General features: G+C 42.3%; 1 protein-coding gene across 5 annotated transcripts in view; it reads left to right on the top strand.

Annotated features, from left to right (window-relative positions):
• Positions 1-4,825: 4,825 nt before the first annotated feature.
• The window catches only part of DYNC1I1 (dynein cytoplasmic 1 intermediate chain 1), a 308,363-nt gene continuing 295,201 nt past the window's right edge, over positions 4,826-17,987 (top strand). For 4 of the 5 annotated variants that reach the window (XM_036246459.1, XM_036246457.1, XM_036246458.1 and 1 more), the window contains exon 1: positions 4,826-5,043. The gene's annotated coding sequence lies outside the window, so the exon portion shown is untranslated. Of the gene's footprint in view, positions 5,260-17,987 lie in introns of all 5 variants that reach the window. The other variant, XM_036246456.1, reaches the window with a different exon arrangement.

Genomic DNA, 17,987 nt, shown 5'->3' with positions numbered 1-17,987 from the left:
TATATATATGTGTGTGTATATATATACATATATATGTGTATATATATATATGCTTAATTACTTATAAATAAATACACACGAATTTTTTTAAGTCTTGGGAGATTTGTGGCAGATAAAGCTATTAGGATCAATCTTTCCAAGGAATGGAATATGTTTCTAGAAAATAATACAGAGAAGTAATTTACCAAAAATGTGGTTTAATTTCATCTGGTAGGGTAGGTTCATTTGATTCCTAGAGATATAAATTCAAGATAACAAGTAATGAGACAAAACACAAAGGAGAATATAGAAACTGATTATACAGTTGGGAAAAATAAAGATTTACATTTAAACACTGATGGGAAGCAAACTGAAAACAATGTAATTAATTTATGTTTTGTAATCCCATAAATTGAAGTGTTTAAAACGATTTTTTAAGATCAAAAAAATGTTTAGTTTTGCTTTGTAGATATTTTCATGGTTGCATTTTTTTAAATAGTTTTTTTCTTTCTTGATTTTAGAGAGAGAGGAAGGGAGAGACAGAGAGAGAAATATCAATGAGAGAGAACATCGATTGACCACCTCCTGCAAGCCTCCCACTGGGGATCAGGCCCACAACCTGGGCATGTGCCCTGACTAGGAATCGAACTGGTGACCTCTTGGTGCATGGGTCAATGCTCCACCACTGAGCTACACCAGCTAGGCCTCATGGTTAAATTTTATTATGGATTGTTAAAAACAATGCATTTTGGATCAACATCATCCTGGAAGGAACTGTAAGAAGGAGGGGAAGGAGCAAAGACACATGGAGGCAAAAGTGAAGCGTGTGCAAATATGGGTGATTATAATACAATTACATTACAAGTATAGGTAATTATAGTAAAACTGGAGTTGCATTGGGGAATTATCCAAAAAGCATTCAGAAAAATCTAAACTTATACAGCAGACATCTCCAAATTTATTCTTCCAAAATTGAAGGTAAATTTTATGTATATTTATTTACTGCAGAGCCTTTGTACCTTCTATATAAGACTGTGTCCCTTAATGAAAAGTGTCCAGAAAATAAAACCAGTAGTTGTTTTAGACATTAGAATAATTGAGTTCCCCATAAGTCACTCTTTGATTTCTAATCAATCTCCCAACACAAATAATACACTTGCTTTTGGACATCTATTACTATTGCTTTGATTTGGCCCAAACAGACCAACTTCAGTTATATAATAGATGTACGTATCCCAAACAAAACTGTATGTGTCACTGGGCAGTGATTTTAATTAGTTTCCCGAGCATGATGAAGAGCTCATGTTGTCTTAACTAGAGAATATTTCCAAGTGTTTTCTTCTTATTTGGCATCTTGTATTTTTAATAACTGATTCAGATGGCTCACATTTTTTCTGTTATTTTACAGCCTTTGGACCACAGAGGTGAATTTTCAGTATTATTCTTGTAACAAAGATATAATGAACTAGGGAATAACTTCCAGAGGAGAATCTCAGGCAGATGTGAAAGGATCTGGTCTATGAGAGTGTGGTTGTACCTCTAGGAAAGTAAGTCAGACAAGGGACCAGCTGTGGGGCTACACCTGTGTCCAGCACTGATGAAGGAGAGGTGCACAGAGGCAGAGGCATCTCTGTCTTGAAGACTGGTAGTGACCCCAAGGTCTGAGTGGTCCCTGAAATGTGGTAATGTTGCAGAATGGACAGTAAAGTTAGAGGCTACAAAGCTCTACTTTTTGAACTTTGCGTGCAGACTGAATTCATAATAGCAAACTATAGCTAGCATTTATTGAATGTTTCTATTTAAATGCTAGGGGCTGTGCCAAGTGCTTCACATGGATCAACTTATTGAAATATCTCAGGAGGCAAGTATCTTTATTGCCCCCTTTTGACTCCTAGGAGATTTGAGTCTCAGAGGACCCTAGTAACGTGTGCAAAAAGACCAAATCAGTTAAGTGGTAGATGGAGATTCTGATCCCAGAGTAGGAGAATTTAGCCACACCATTGTCTGGAGGATTCTAAAGCAACCTCTTAATGGCTAGCAAGTCAGGAATTTGCCCAGCATGTTCTGTGGTAGCATCTTAATTCTTTCTTGGAGACCATCTTTCAAATTTCAGAGCAATAACTAGATTAAGAGTGAAATAGGTATATTTGCAATGAGCAGTTTATAATTTTTAGGGTATATGGGAACACTCTGTACTTTCTTCACAATATTTTTGTAAACCTAGAATGCTCTAAAAAAAACCTACCAATAAAAATGAGGTTTATTACTCTTTTTCTGCCAACTTTCTAACTCAATTCTCAAATGCATATTACCATCTGTCAAAATTTGTATCTAACTATAGATATATACCCACCATCTCTTCAACAAGCCCTTCTGGATTATAAAGATTCCCAATTGGAATGGATTTTCCTCTTCTCCGTCTCTCATGGCAATTGTCTTCAATTATTCTACTTTTCCTAATCTGCTTGGTATTAAAGCCAGTTGTGTCTTTTCATCAGACTTTAAGTCTCTAGAATATGGAGACCATTAATTTCTTATTCATTTTCATTCCCACACCCAATTATCTGTACTATGCCTGGGTACATTATGATGAAAAAGAATGATAACTCAATTTTCCTGCATCTCTCCTATGTATACAGGAAGTATACATGTTATTAAACTTTGTTTTTCTCCTCTTCTGTCTTTTATTACAGAGATGTCTCAGCCAAGAACCCAGAAGGGTAAAGGTAAAATTATTTTTCCTCCCCTGCAGAGTAATAGGCTATACCATATAGCCTAGGTGGGTAGTAGGCTATACCATGTCTGTTTATGTAAATATTTTTAAAGAGAAAAACCACAGGCCCAAAATGGTCGCTGTTGTGCTAAAAACCCATGATGGCAAACCTAGATTTAATACCTGACCTAATTACTGTTTAAACCAGAAATATATTCTTTTTTTTTTTTATCCTCATCCGAGGACATTTTTCCATTTTTTGTACAGACAGAGTGGGAGGGAGAGAGAGGAAGAGAGAGAGAGGGAAACATCGATGTGAAAGGGACACATCGAGTGGCTGCCACCCGCACGACCAACCAGGGCCGGGGACAAACTGCAACCGAGGTACATGCCCTTAGCGGGAACCAAACCCCGGTCTCTCCGGACCGCAGGTGGACGCTCTAACCGCTGAGCCAAACCGGCCAGGGCCAGAAATATATTCTTAATCAACCAGTCTGGAATTTTCTGGTCAACACCAATGAGATTCTCTGTCACATGGGCCCATTCCATCCCCCACCCCCTACCCACAGAAAAAAGAGGCAATTTGCATGATAAAAAACCTTTACCATTCTCATCCCCCTCCTTCTCAGGCCCCACTCACTAGTTGTGCTGGTCTAAAATTAATCTTTTCTTTCTTTTTTCTTTTTTTCTAAATAGGTTGTATTTTGTACATCCCCTCCTCAAAGGAGTACCCTTCTATTTGCTAAATGGATGCTGCTGGAATCACTAAATAAAGCCAATTAGATCTTTAAATTTGTTTTTTAACAGTACACTTTATGATGTTTGCACAACCAGGAAATCGCCTAGTGTCGAATTTCTCAGAATGCATTCCATTCTTAAGCAGCACGTGTCTGTATTAAGTATCCAATACGTGGCATGGGCAAGTATTTGTTTCATATAATTTAATTTGGAATATCTTAAGTTCATTCTATCTAAAAATGTTTCACCTCTCTCTCTTTTAGCCATACTTACACAATGATTTGCCAGGCAACCAAAACTGGAACAAGAATGGCCATGTTATTGATAGATATGATGTTGTATTTACAACCAGTTCTATATTTATTTGGAAATGACTGTAGTACTTGTCAATTAAATAAACTGACACATTTATTGAGCACCATTATGCATCAAACACCGTTTTAGGTATTGAGGATACAGCAATGAATAAGATACAGTCTTCACCCTCTGTTAACTTTCATTCTGATGTTTGCAATGACTCCACATGTTGATTGAAAAATAATACCAACTAGGTGTTTTGTCACCAAAAAGGATTTATTTGGGAAAAAGCAAGGGGTGCATGTAGACAAGGCAAGCCACGTGCACTCTGGCCTAAGTGCCCAGATGGAGGGGTATTTATATAAGGGAAAACATAAGTTTTGGAAAGAGGAAGTTAGAACCATCGAGCTGTATACTATACATTGAGTTCTTCCTGTAGGGTTCTCTTCATTTCATGGAATTCCAGAACTTCCACAAGTCCTAGCTCCTCCCACAAACCCTCCGGACTGATTATGTTCTTTTCAAGTTCCAGTTAGTCTTTATCACAGATATTCAAGAAACACATTAAAAGCTTACCTATAAAATGGTGCCAAACCTGCACTGATTAGTATCCCAAACTCCATTTCTGGGCCTTAAAACTTAGCTGTTATGGCAACCTTTGGGGAAGTCCAAGAATGATTACCCAGGTTTTTAAAAGCTAGGACTCCTAGAAGCAATGCTGTGGAGGCAAGCTATGTATTTTTGTCTTCTGGGGAAAAAAAATAGGGATAAAGCAGATCCATAAGTCTTCGTGGTAGCAGATGGATCTGAGCTTTCGATTTCTATTTAAATGACCTTAACGTGCTAGTCTGGGAGTGAAAGTTGTTCTACGCTGGCACCTCAGCAGAAGCTCCCAAAACACCGAAGCACTTCTGTTTGCAGCAACTTAGGTGAGTCCTGCCCACTGCACAGGAATAGAGGGATGGTCCTCAGGTCCCTGCTCGCCTCCAGCCTCCGGGCCGGCGCCACTCCCAGCCGGCGAGACCCGGTGGGGAAGAGGGGGCGCGGAGTGAGCTCCCGCCGGGGGCGTGGAGGGCGTGGGCCGGGGGCGGGGCCAGCAGCCTGGGTGCCCCGGGGAGCTGTCAGTGTCAGGCTCGGGGAGAGGATGTGCTGGCTCCCCGAGGAGCGCGAGCGGAGCAGCGGGCGCAGCGTGAGACAGCACATCCTGCGCGCGCCGCACCCGCCACCCTCGGGAGCCGCTGGAGCGCCGCCGCCGCCGCCCGGGAGCCGCCACCGCGCTCGGGGAGACTAGTGCCGCCGCCGCGGAGCGCGTCCAGGTAAACAGGAGGCGGGTGTCTCGCTCTCCCGCCGCCGCCTCGGCGCCCCTCCTCAGCCTTTGCGGCCGGTGTCGTCTGCGCTGGGAACCGGGCAGTGGTGCGGCCCCTGCAGCGCAGCCGGGCTCTTGCCTCGGCCCCCGCCCCTGGCTCCCTTGCTCCGCAGCGCCCTAGGGCGGCCAGAGCCCCCAGCGGCAGCTCCCCCAGCAGAGCCGAGAGGTGAGTGCAGAAGAGGAGGGAGGGGTCACGGTGTCTTCACCTTGTCGCCCACCTTGTGGGCTGGGAGGGGCGCCCTAGCGCGCCCCGCCTCGGTCATCTCTTCGGGAGCAGAAGGCCAGCGCGTTGAAATCCGCACCCCTCTGAGCCACCAGCTGACGGGGGCCGCAGAGGGAGAGGCAAGGATGCAGTTTGATTGCATTTTCAGCTGTCTGCGAAGCTCTTAGACGCTGTCGCCTCCCGCAAGTTGGGGGGAGCGAATGCACTTCCAGCGGGGTATTAATTAGCACTTACGCAAGAAGATGCCAGTTTCTTTCACTGCAGCAAAAAAGTGTGGTTGGGGGTGGTGGGGATGTGTTTTCGTCAACACCTTCCTGGCCGCGTGGCTGTCCTTGCCCCACTCCCACACCCGAATCGCTCAGGCCTTATAAATCTGTGCGTCGTCATCGTTAAGGGCAGGGATCCTGGCAGCACTGATGGGGACTGAGTGTGCGGGAGTCTCATGACTGGCACCCGGGCTAACAAGGTTAAGCAGAAACCCAGGATGGAGACAGGGAATTACTTAGGAAATTAGAAGCTCAACCAAAATGCAGAAGATGAAATACAGTCGTTATCCTGCTTTACTACATCTAGGTAAAGGGCAGGGAAAAGTAGCCAGCCATTTTCTTGCCTGGCATGCCTTGCAAATGGGCATTCTAGGTTTACTGTAGTTCAAGGTTGTGAGAAATTGTTTCCAAATATTCCAGATTAGCAGAAAGTGTAGCTAACAGTAAAGCATGGTAACTACAGAAGACATCATAGGGCCAGATATGGGTGAGTGTCTATGTTATGAACATAGTTTCCTTGTGGAAATCATAAAGAAAGATTTCGATCAGTGTTAGTAAATTTGAAATGGAGCAGCCTGTGCAAGTTGCATCCTGAGGGTATCAATGAGAATCTGATTAATACTTTCTCTGATTGTTTAAAATGCCAAATTTTCTGTGAAAGTTTTGGTGTGGAAAAAAGAGCCCAAACTCTGCTCTTCTGATAATATTTCTCAATAAAATAAATCAGATACTCCTTCCACTAAGTTATCATTGTTCTCTTCATAGGAACCAACTCTCAATATTTCTTAAGGTCTGAGGATCCAGTGCTCCAAGAGCCATTTTGCTTAAAAAATCTTCTAGCATCATCATTGGCATGTTTGTATAATATGGTCAGGGGCCCAATGCAAGCTTTTCCCAGACTGTCCAGCTCTTGGCCCACTTTTGGGGGCAGAACATCTCTTTTTCTTCATTGTCTCTGGCCCCAGGCATGGATTCACCTGTTTCCTCTCCCCGTGCGCCTCTGCTGCTGCAGCTTCTGCTGCACCTTGTTCTGGGGCAGAGGGATGGCTCAGGCCCTCCCCACACCCTGCTAGTCCCCCTCTCTTGCTGAAGGTTTGATCTGAAGCTCTTTGGATGTTAAGAATCTACATCATTAGCTATAATCACCATTAGGGTATGGGCAGAGAAGAGAAATGCAACTCACAGGACAGTGGGGCAGAGATCGTACAGTAGTGGTTCCTAGTCACTAGCTTTTGATTCACTTCTGAGATGGTAGTCTTTCTGTCAGTGTGTTTTATGTCTAAAAAGGGGCTCGATTAACTTTCTTCCCACCCTTTCTGCTTCCGCAAACTCTTTTCTGAGTCTACATTTAATAAACAAGATTTTCCCTCAATTCCAGTGCTGAGCCAAGTAATTCTTGTAGACCCGTCCTGAGTGCTGCTCTGTCCATACTCAGAACCCGTCCTGTGAAATGCATGCCAAGTCTTAAAACCTAGCCATGTCTCAGCACAGACTCTGCACAGGCTTTATCCAGTTAGTTACCTAAAGGGGCCATTCATTCTCCCTTGTCACCCTGCTTCTGTCTGTCACTTAATCTAGCATTAACGGAAAAGGTCACAGTATATTTATTGCCTCATCAGTTTTTTTCTCCCAACAGTTTGCTCCACCAAATAGAACATAGGTTGATAATATATTGAATGCCTTACTAGTGCTCAGTACGTTTAGTGATTGTATTACACCACGTTTACTAAATGTATTGCGTTACCAATACATTTTCTAAAACGTACTGAGCACTTGACCAGGCATTACGTTTTGAATTACTTTTCCATGTGTTAACTTATTTGATCTTCATCAAAATCTCGGGTATCATATTATTTGTAATCCTATTTGACAGATGAGGAAACTAAGGCACAAAGATGCCAAGTAACTTTCTGAAAAGTGTTCAGCTAATAAGTTCTAGAGCTAGGATTTGAACCCAGGCAGTCTGACCTCTACTCTTCTATGTTGTAGAACAATTATATGGGTTAATTTTGAATACAAGGCTCTTCTGTTATCTCATTTTATTCTTTATATTAATCCTATGAAGTAGACATTATCATCCATACTTTTCAGGTATTAAAACTGAGTTAAGTGACGTGCTCAAGGTTATAGTTAATAAATAGCACATGTAGGGTTCAAATCAGATCTGACTCTAAAATCAGAACTCATCCATTTTAGCTAGTGTTGTCTTTGAGAAACAAAAATGCCAAGCTTGTCTGTTTCTTTTAAGTTTGCTGCTAAATTTCTCTGTGATTCCCTGGCTGGTTTGGCTCAGTGGTTGGAGTGTCGGCCTATGGACCAGAGAGTCCTTGGTTCGGTTCCCGCTAGGGGCACATACCAAAACAATAAAATAAATAAAATTAATTTCCCTGTGAGCCATTGTTATTTCCTTCAGGCCTCAAAAGTAGCCATATTATTTTATTTTATTTCTTTTTTGCCAGCGTATTGGTAGCTGTGGGTGATATGGCACACCCAAAGTAGGACCATAGCTCTTTTGAAATCAAGTATTGCCTTGGCTCTATCTCCTAATAAAACTAGTTAACTCCTCAAAATACTTTGTGGATCTCCAATGCCAGGTAAATATAGGGTGTCCCAAAAAATGTATACACAACTTTGAATAATTATAAAGCCAGTGTTTATTAAAATACGTTTTCATTTTTGAATGTAATAGAATCTATAGACACCCCGTGTACATTTCTTGGAACACCCTGTAGTTGTCGCTGGATCCCTTTTAGAAACCTTGTGGCACCTACCTCCACTGGAATAGCGAGAAAATATGTTCTTTTGGGAACTTGTCTGAGACAGTGAACTTCTAGGGTTGACTTCTTTGAGAATTAACTAAAGGTAATTTGACTCTTATTTTATTTCTTTGAATTTATAAAAACGGGTTCATGTAAAAATTATTTTTCTTGACTGGGGACTTTTCATCGATATCCTGGACTTACTTCCTCTCTATAGAAAGCCAGGCACCAGAAGGTTAGACCCAAGCTTGCAATGTAATAGACACAGCTGCCCAGAGACCAACCCTGAGGAGCCTATATCTTCATAAAGCATCTCCTGGGTCTCTGCTTAGAGGAGGCTTCTAAACAGGAGTCACAGACACCGCAAAGGGCAGGCCCATGGTAGTTTTCAGGTGGATATTGAACCCAGTGAAATTGATGCAAAATTGTATGCATTTGTGATTAAATGAAGTTTTCTAGGAAAAAAATTGGGCATTTGCGACTAAAAAGAGATTAAGAACTACTGGTTTAAGTGCATGGTTAAGGAAAGGGGGAGGAATAGAGGCCACTCTGCTAAAATGTGTTGAAAGAAAGGCAAATCTGTTTAGTCAGAACCAGCCAAGAAAAGAGGTTCTTGGCTATCGGAACATTTTTGGCATTTCACTGGCAAAGCATGTTAGAGGTGCCCATGTGTAGGTATAACACACACTGATGCACGCTGCTACCAAGTGAGGTCTCTAGGAGTGGCAGGCGGCCCCAGCACTACTTGCCATTCACTGGGCATTTATCCTGTTCATATTTATAGTTCATCAGATCATCCCAACATCCCTGTGAGGCTGACATATTTATCTTCATTTGATAAACAGTGAATCTAATGATCGGAAACATTAAGCCATTTGGTCAAGGCCACATGAGGCCAGTTCTGGATTTCAAATTCCAGTTTGTTTATTTTCTTCCCATCATATCTCATTGTTTCTTGATGTGCGATGCTAAAAAAGTACTGTTTTGTGTAACTTTTTATTGTGGCAGGATAGAGAGTCCCTTAGAACATGCTCACACGCTGATAGGAAAAGTCTAAATGTGTTATCAAAGGAAAGCAAGAAAATTAGACATCTCTCAGGGTGGCAGATGATTAGCAAACCCTACTTCCCTTGAGGTGTGCTGCAGCGCCACACATTTGATTCTCAAGTGTCACCAGGTGTCTTGCTGAGCACCAAATGCATAGCAGTCCACAACTAAGACAGCCCAGGAAGTTGACTTTGCAAGGGTGGCTGCCAATCAAGAGTGTTTGTTGCAAAGATGAATTTACTTCAGAACTGAATTCAAAGCTGCTCAGTCGTCCCGGCTTACCTGATATAGTGGCTGCCTTGTGATCTGAAACACGAACTTGGTAGTGAATCCTGGGAGGACCTCTGCTTAACAGATGACTTACATGCCTTTTTGTTTTCGGTTAGTGTCAATCCAGAATTCCCCACAAGCAGCTGCTCTTGCTTCCAAAATATCACTTAATCCCTAACATTTGTATGCTTCACCTTATATTCTTGCTATACTCTTATAGAATGACCCACTGTTTCTATCGGGGGCACAGACCCAGCTAAAGCCATCAGTGTGGCAAACACAGAGCAGAAATCGATGTTAGAGTCAAGGATATTCTTTATAATAAAAATGAGTCTCAGGCGCTGTAAAGGACGATTGCACTTGATCAATAGATCTGCCTGGAAACAGATACCAGTGTGCTTCATCATGCTTCAACGGTGGGTGTTTTTCTCCCGTAAATTCTGAAGAATTTATTTATTTATTTATTTTTCCCATCTCCCTACCCCTTCCCCTTTGGCAACCATCAAGTTGTTCTCTATTTCTATGGGTTTGTTTCTGTTATGTTTTGTTTATTTATTTTGTTTTTGTTTACTTTTTTTAGATTCCACATATAAGTGACATCATATGGCAATTGTCTTTGTCTGACTTATTTCACTTAGTGCAATACCCTCTAGATCCATCTCTGTTGTTGCAAATAGAAAGATTTCATTTCTTTTTATTGCTGAGTAATTTTCCATTGTATATAGGTACCACATCTTCTTTTATCCATTCATCTGTTGATGGACACCTACGTTGCTTCATATCTTGGCTATTAAGTAGTGCTTTAGTGAACATAGGGGAGCATGTATCTTTTTAAAATAGTGTTTTTGTTTTCTTCAGATAAATGCCCTGAGTGGAATTGTATAGCAGCTTTATATTTAATTTTTTGAAAAATCTCCATACTGTTTTCCATAGTGTCTGTACTAATTTACAAACCCACAAACAGTGTGCTAGGATTTCTCTTTCTCCACATCCTCACCAGCACTTATTGTTTGATGATTTATTGATGATAGCCATTCTGACAGGGGTGAAGTGGTATTTCATTGTGGCTGTAATTTGCATCCCTGATGATTAGTGGTGTTGAGCATCTTTTCAAATGTCTGTTGGCCATCTGTATGTCCTTTATGGAGAAATGTCTATTGGAGTCCTCTGACTGTTTTTAAATCGCATTGTTTATTTTTTGTGTAACATTGTATAAGTTTTTTATATATTCTGGATATTAACCCCTTATGAGATGTATTATTGGCAAATATCTTCTCCTATTCAGTAGGTTGTCTTTTCATTTTGTTAATGGTTTCTTTCATTGTGCAAACCTTTTTTAGTTTGATGTAGTCCCATTTGATTATTTATTTATTTTCTCTTTTGTTTCCCTTGCTTAAGGAGACAGATCCAAAAAGATATTGGTAAGAGTGATGGCTAAGAGTTCATTGGCTATATTTTCTTCTAGGAGTTTAATGGTTTCAGGTCTTACATTTGAGTCTTTAATCTATTTTGAGTTTATTTTTGTATATGGTGTAAAAAAGTGTTCCAATATAATTTTTTGCATACATCTGTCCAGTTTTCCCAGTGCCGTTTGTTGAAGAAACTGTGTTTACCCCAATGTATATTCTTGCCTCCCTTGTCATAGATTAGTTGACCATCTAGGCGTGAATTTCTTTCTGGGCTCTCTACTCTGTTCCATTGATCTATGTATCTGTTTTTATGCCAGTACCATGCTGTTTTCATTATTGTAGTATAACCTCTAAAGAATTTTTAAAAATTATGCTGCCCCCTAACCCCACATATTTTAGGTTGACATCTAACAGTTTTCATTGTATATTTGAAGAATCACAAAGATTGTGATTTCCAGAATATTGTAAACTCTGACATTTAAAAAGAACATGATGACATTATTCTTTGAATGCAATTAATATCTAAAACCTACACCAACCTCTATTTAAAAAGTAATTGAAGGCCCTGGCTGGTGTTGGTCAATGGTTAGAGCATCGGCCCCTGGACTGAAGGTTGCTGGTTTGATTCCCATTCAAGGGCACATACCTGGGTTGTAGGTTCAATCCCTGGCCCAGTGGAGGTTGTGTGGGAGGCAACCAATCATCAATGTATCTCTCTCACATGGATGTTTCTCTGTCTTTCTCTCTCCCCCTCCCTCCATTCCACTCTCTCTAAAAATCAATGGAAAAAATATCCTCAGGTAAGAATTAACAAAAAAATAATTTTTAAATACCTGAAGGAGCTCATGGACAAGAGTATTTTTATTTTATTCATTTTTTTGATCCTCACCCAAGAATATGTTTTTATTTATTTTAGAGATAGAGGAAGGAAGAGAGAAAGAGAGTGAGAGAAACATCGATGTGGGAGAGGTGTTGCCTCCCATCTGTGCCCTGACTAGGGATCTGAACCCCGCGATCTTTTGGTGTACAAGATAGCACTCCAACCAATTGAGCCACCTGGCCAGGGCAACAAAAGGGTATTTTTATACTTTGCAGTCAAGCATCACGGTACAATATGGAGTTTTCTAATTTCCCCTCTGGTAAGGTGGAAGGAGGGCTTCTGTGAGAATGGAGGTGGGAGCAGAGGTCCTGAAGGAATGCTGTTAGCTCTTCCCATGCCTGCAGGCTCTTCAGAGAGCCTTCGTGGACGCCAGGGGCATGCGGTGCCAGTTTCGGGAACATGCATTTGTCTAGTGCAGGTGCTTTGTGTTGCAGGTCACTGTGGGGCAGGTGCCAGCAGTCGGTCCCCTGCTTTCTGCCTGTGCACCTCAGACTCACGGTGGGCAGCGGGAAGGACCTGCAGAGCCCCTGCTGCCATCTCCCACCCTCAGGCAGGTGACTGTATGGATCGCTGTCTTTCCCTGTTTAGTGATTTACAGGAAGAGATTGGCCGACTCCAGGGTAGTTTTCTTTTAATGATTCTCAGCCAGGAGTGATTGTCTTCCTCAGGGGACATTTGGCAAGTCCAGAGACATTTTTGGTTATCACAGTTGGGGAGAGAGGCTGGGGAGAGGTCAGGGCTGCTGCTGAGCATCCTGCAATCCACAGGACAGTCCCATGAGAAAGAATGATCCCGCCCGGAATGTCAATAAAGCCAAGGTTAGAACCCTGCTTTACATGTTTGGTTTTCTCATTGAAATCTGCCCTGCAGGAATGTAAGTCCATTTATTTGTCTGGTCTTCTACATCAGAAGAGCACATCTCAGAGGTGACATAAGGTAACGAAAAGAAGAGACCAGATATCCCATTTACAACCTGTGTGAGCCTCAGTTTCTTAATGTGTAAAATGGAGGTAATGCAAATTATTGTAAGTAAGGGTTACAGATAAGGAGAGTACAGGGTACAGCGCATGGTATATACTCAGTCATGGAAGATGCTTTTAGTATCAAACAGCAGTTTTATTACCCTCTAGCCTTCTCTCTTCAGGGATGTGTGTGAGCTTGTTCTCCTTTGAACCAAAGGGAGTGATTTAATTTTTAATTTTATTGTGAATTATGGTTGTGTACCTCCCTCCTTCCCCCCTATACTCTAGGCTCCCTGAAATATCCTTACATTCTCCAGCAGAGCATCTTACGTGGGGTAGATGCTCAACAAGCTTTGTTGACTTGAAATATTAGGCAGAATAGACTCCACTTAGTTTTCGTTTTATTATAAGATTTAATTCTTTCCCCTTGGATCATTTTAATGTGTTTAGTAAAATCATTTGCTTCCTGAAATGTAGCCCATGGCAGGTCTGGGCCCAATCCGAATGTGCCTAGGATTCTGGAGGCCTTGCCTTCCTGAGTCAGGATCACATTGAGCATCTCTGCTGGGGATGGGAGTCTGGAGGAGGACCACCTCTCATTGCAGAAGTAATAGGCAGGATGGTTTGAGCCTTGTGTTTTCCCTTATGAACCCCTGGAGCGAATTCTCTTGATCTGGCTTTGATCTGACACCCTCCTCTGAGCAGAACAGCTCTTTGGTTCCTTTTTGGTGGGAAGAAGAAAAACTTTGATTCATTTGTCAGATTTCTATTTTATATGAATGTCTCGAGTGATGCCAAGAGCAAGGTGTATATTTTAAACAGCGCTAATGGGCAAATAATGACACAATATTTTATATTCTCTGCCTCCAGTCAGTTTCCCTTTTAGAATGCAGCTTTTCCTCCTCTAACCTGAAATAGTACCCATTTCTTTGTTTGACAAGCTGAAGATTTTCGTAATTGAAGTGGAACGAAGTCCTCTCCTTTTGAAAGCACTTAGACCCTGTATGGCACATATGGAAGCCTTTAACGTTGATCACGTTGTTGATGTTGCAGCGAGCCCATGGATAGGGGGTGACATGGGACTCGGTCACAGGATCAGCTCGTGGAATTTCAGTAGTTGCAGGGCTTGGGTGGCGGAAAAGGTAAGCAGGCCCTGTGGGGACTGTGTGTTTTGACAGTGTCCTCTTTAAAATGATGGCTGGTCTCCTGTTTCAGCATCGCCCGCCCCATTAGGATCAAAATAGCAAGGGGTTGTGGGAATGGGTGTGTATTTTGTGGAAGAAAGAATAACAAAAAAAGTCTCTGCCTGTTTCCTTGCAAAACATGATTTTGTTCACTTTCAGAAGGTATGGGTTACCGCTGATTCGGAAAGAGGATCTTCGCCCTTTGACTGGCTCTCGGGCTCAGAGGAAAGTGAGAATCTATTTACATAAGTTAAAATGCCAAACTAAATCTTCCAATGCAAATATAGACCACCCAGGGACATTGTAAAGGCCAGGTTTGGGGTTTTGAATACAGATTTTCTTCCTTCCTCTTTTAAGCTTTTTCATATTTTCAAATGCTGCTGAAAAGTAATTGGCATAATAGCAAAAATAAAATCCCATATCTTTACCATAGATTTTAGGCGGGGGGAGGGGCTGTACTCATTTGCTTTGAGAGCCCCTTGTTTTTTAAATAGTTACATTTTATTTATTTATTTTACTTTTTTTTATTGCTTAAAGTATTACAGATTTCTCCTTTTTTTTTAAAATCCTCACCCGAGGACATTTTTTGCATCTGTCTTCAGATAGAGCAGGAGGGAGGGTGGGAGGAAGACAGAGGGAAAAACATCGATGTGAAAGAGACACATCAAGTGGTTGCCACCCACGGTACCCCAGTCGGGGCCGGGGACAAACTGGAACCAAGGTACGTGCCCTTAACGGGAACCGAACCTGGGACTCTCTGGTCCGCAGGCCGACGCTCTATCCGCTGAGCCAAACCAGCGAGGGCAACCCCTGTTTTTTGAAATAAAAAAATATGAATTCCTAAAATTTGAAGGCCCACGTGATGTAGATAGAAAAGCCAGGTTACAAAACAGTTGTAGGGGAGGCAAGACAAGACTCTTCAATGTTCCCTTTCTCTGAGCTGTTCTGCCCAGACAGAGCCATTTCCCTCAGTCAGTTGGGCAGAACTTTGCTTCTGGGGATGAGCCAGGGTTTGGGAATGTCACCCTCCACATTGTCAACACCCCCACTGCCTTTGGAACCGAGGGGGAGATAGATCCCAGCAGCACGTGGCAAGAGTCTCTAAGCTCCTCGAGGGAGAATTCAGAGTGAACGTTGGTTTAACCAGGACACATGTTCTGGCTACTGTTTGGTTCACAGTAACACTTAATGCTTTATGAGACTTTATAGCTGTGAAAGAAAAAGTTGGTCATGATACTTGTTAAGGAAATGGCAAGGCAGGAGACTATCCTGATAGATGTCAGGACCACTACAGCAGGGTGCGGTCAGGGAGGGAGATTGGGCAACTCCGGATACAGCAAGGCATAGTGGGAATTCATAACCAAGGAGCAGGGTGGTGGTCAGCGGATGGAAAATGACTAAGAGGAAACATCAGGGATAAGGAGAGGGATTCAGGCTGAACAGATCTAACAGTATCCTTGCTCAAGGCAGGCCAGGGTGATCAGATGGTGGGGGATGAGGAACCCGATGAGATATCTATTAGATATCAGTGATCAGATATCAAAGGTGGGGGATTCTGGCTAAAACTGGGCTCTTGAGAAGATGCCCACAGACAGGACCTAGCCTTTGCCACCCCCTTCTCAGAGGGCATTCCAGAGAGAAGCTTAGGGAGGGAAGATGAAGGAGGGGTGCTTGCAGCTAAAACACTAAATCAAGGTGAAAAGTAACCAGGATGCTGGATCACTGGAGTGGGTTTGGGCCAGTGGAGTGTACTGATCAGGTTAGGCTGAGAGACCCCTGCTGAGAGGCTTCATTTTTATATAAATTGCCCCAACCCCTCCCATTTCATTGGCCAAAGCAAATCAAATGGTCCTGCCTGGCTACACAGGAGTTACTAAGAATAGTCATAGAGGAGGAGAGCAGAAATTTGTGACGAACTCAAAAGGCTGCCGAAGGGAGAGACCTATCGATTTTTGCCTATTCCTGCTGCTAAGCACGGTTTCTAAAAGGCACCCCTAGGAAGATCGCTGAGATGCAACCACATGTGTAATGGTTTCAATGTCCAACTTTACAGCACCTGAAAGAAAGCCCATTTAGAATATAAAATCACTTGGATGATGTTCTCTTAGCATCATGAGCAATAACAGGGGCTTGGAGTTAGTGAACTTACAAATTTAGATTTTACTTATAATGAATCTAGATTTTTCCTACAGTTGTGAGTACATGAAACACAGTGTTTATTCTTGTATTATTTATTTATTAATTATTGTATTGTATTATTTGTCTTCTTCTTATTGTTATTATTTCGTATCTTCACCTATGATTTGTCTTTTAGGTAATGCTGGCTGGTAATTTAACCAACGAAAGTGGATACTTACACCTACTTTTGCTCACTCCTGTATGTAGGCGTGAAAATGAGCTCCCTTCAGTATTTTTTCAATCCTAGTAAAGACTATTGATTTAGTACTTATGGAGTGCCAACCATGAGCAAAACCGAATGCTTCATGGACCTGTTAGACATATATCAGGTGGTTGTCACAAGGTAAAATGTGACAAATACCTAACAGAGGTATAACAAAGCACAGTGGGAGTTCACACGAGAGAAATGAATGAAGATTAAGTGAACAGTCATTCCTCTGAATTTGCAGGCTGGCCAAACATCAGTGTTAGCCAGACAAAACCATTTCCATTCCTATTTTATTTTTATCTTCTTTAGTTCTGGAGCCCGATTTGATCCCAGAACAAAGCATATCAGTGACTAAGAGGTAATATGATAAAAATAAATAAATAAAATAATAAAAGGAAAAAAAAAATACTATGAGAGCTTGACCTCTAGAGCCGGGGTTCCAATTCTCGTGTCACCACTTACTAGCTGTGTGACCATGACAAGTTACTTTGCCTCCCTGCACCCCATTTCCTTTGTCTGTAAAACGGGAGTGATAATAATAGTACCCCTTCCTAATGGTGGTGGTGAGGTTTGGAAGAATAAATCCCATTCCGTTTTTCATTTCTTAAAGGACCTAAATGTTTTCCCTTGGATTGTTTTGGTGTGTTTAGTATAAATATTGACTTTCAGAAATGCATCACCTTTTGGGTATCTGGGCCAAAAATGAACGTGGGCTTGGTAATTCCTTGGGTTCTGGAAGCCTTGCCTTCCTGCATCAGCATCGCGTTAAGTGTTTTTATCGATGCCCATAAAGCACCACAGGGCTCGAGGTAAGTGCACTGGACAGGCCAGACGGTCAGCCAGCACTTTCCTGATTTATGAGGCAGCCTTAGTCTCGAGGCCTCTAGAGTACACAATCGGCCTCTATTTGATCTTGGAATTCAGGTCCACTGAGGACACCTTTCCTAGCCTACCTACCCCTAAACCCAGCACTTCAAAGGCATGTAAAATTAAAATCTAATGTGGTACAAATCCGCTGTGGTGCAATCATAGAGGCATTCTGCTTGTTTGAGTCCAGAAAGTTAAAAGGTGCGTGTGCTTGGGACCAGCACCGCAGGTAAAGGTTTGATGAGCTGGAGTCCGGTGTGATGGAGGGAGGCTGTGTGGCTCACTCTGGCAGGTGCACACCCTCCCTTTTCTGCCTTTTCTTGGCTCTCCCCTCAAACCACAAAGTGCATGAACTTTGTATTTGATGGTGCAGAGAGCTAACGGGCTGTCAGCAAGCGAAGGGGTGGGCATGAGGACTCTATCTTTGGCAAATACATACAAGGACACCTATCTATTGCAGCCCAAACTTCTAGGAGAAAGGAGAGTTCATGTCAGTATGACGGCGAACCTTTGATTGTTTTAAGCTATTCAAAGTATGAACTGGGCTGCCTTTAAGGTAGTGAGTTCCCAGTACCCAGGAGAGTTCAAGATGCCACTACCAAGTGAGGATTGTCTGTGAAGGAATTACTGCACCAGTGAGA

This window comes from Molossus molossus, unplaced genomic scaffold (assembly GCF_014108415.1).
Source record: "Molossus molossus isolate mMolMol1 unplaced genomic scaffold, mMolMol1.p scaffold_m16_p_7, whole genome shotgun sequence".
Lineage (NCBI taxonomy): Eukaryota > Metazoa > Chordata > Mammalia > Chiroptera > Molossidae > Molossus > Molossus molossus.
This window is presented reverse-complemented; position numbering and strand designations above follow the sequence as displayed.